The sequence below is a fragment of the Mus pahari genome, unplaced genomic scaffold, assembly GCF_900095145.1.
Source record: "Mus pahari unplaced genomic scaffold, PAHARI_EIJ_v1.1 scaffold_5090_1, whole genome shotgun sequence".
NCBI lineage: Eukaryota > Metazoa > Chordata > Mammalia > Rodentia > Muridae > Mus > Mus pahari.
In genome coordinates this window covers 62603-64079 of record NW_018392270.1, presented here as the reverse complement: position 1 = coordinate 64079, position 1477 = coordinate 62603, and positions in this window count along the sequence as shown.

The window sequence follows — 1477 nt, the reverse complement described above, 5'->3', positions numbered from 1 at the left end:
ATTTTGTTTAAATGCTGCAAGATAAAAAAAATAATTAGAACACAGAGCAAATTAGCACATATGCTGAAAAAGAAGGACTAGGAATTCTGGGACAGCCATGGCTATGTAGAAAAAGTAGAAGTCAATAGATAGTTATTTAATAAATATAATCTTCTTATATAAACCAATATACATTATATTTCTACTCAGGCTGATATATTAGCAGGGGTTGGCTCAAACCTCACATTTTCAGACAATTACTGCAGCCATTTTTTCCCCTAACAGAGAAATCTGACTAAAGAACACACTCGAAATGAAGATCTTCAATGTTAGATTTATCCAGGACAAGTGGACACAATTGTAGTCCCAGGATTTTGGGATTGAAGGTAGGAGGATTCAAGGCTCAGTGCTAAACTTCCATAAACAGGGAGCTTTAGACTTGTCTCAGTTAATGACACTCTGCCAAAGAAAAGAAGAAAATGAAAGATACCCTTTCTACATGGGAATGAGACTTCAAAGGGACAAGTCTTTAGCAAAATATGTCACTGTCATTGAAATTTGGTTTTAAGATGAGGAAAACTGAATATTGATACTTAACAAAATTAGGGATGTAAAAGAAACAAGGAATATAAATTAAACCAAGTGTTGTCTTGAGCATAGACATAACAGGTAAAATACATTGGGAATGGATATGCATATGAAACAGTCATGAGACAGTCTAGTAGGTATAGTTAAGGAATCATGTGTGAATGTTGAATAAGGGAAAAAGTAAGAAAGAAACAGAAGATAGCAGTTTACAAAAGATAATGACCAAAAAGAATTAAAATTCATATTCACACAATGATTCAGACATGAATTTACATGATATCTTTTATAAAATTCAAATATTCATAACTGTTAAAATTTGGAAACACATGTTCATATGTGATGGAAGAATATTGTGGAATATTGGTGTAATGTAAAAGTGCCTTGTAAGATGAAGAATAAAATGTTGATCTAAGAAAATGCTTGAGTTAGCTAAAACATCATAGTGACAATGAAAACAGTGGAAGATGCAGATAAGTAGAGCCAAACACAAATCTTTACATAGTACATAACACTCTGCACTAGGCCTTACTTAGTTACAGTACAAGAAAGCACATGTCTGCTTGCCTGGGGCCAGGTGTGGGGTGCAGAAAAGAACTCTGGAAGGTGAAAAAACTGATCTGTTTTAGTTTGAAGGTTTGTATTGCTGTGATGAAACGCTATGACCAAAGCAATTTGGGAAAAGAAAGGATTTGTTTTGCTTAAACTTCCATATCATTGTCCATCATTGAGGCACTTCCTCAATTGAGATTCCCTCCTCTCAGATGACGTCTATTAAGTTGATATAAAACTAGTTTGTAGAATGTTGCTTGAAAATATGTACATATTTATTAAAACTCATATTTCTCATGACTTCCATTAAATGCAGTTATATGAAGACTCAACTTCAATGCTTTAATTTTTGAATTTAATT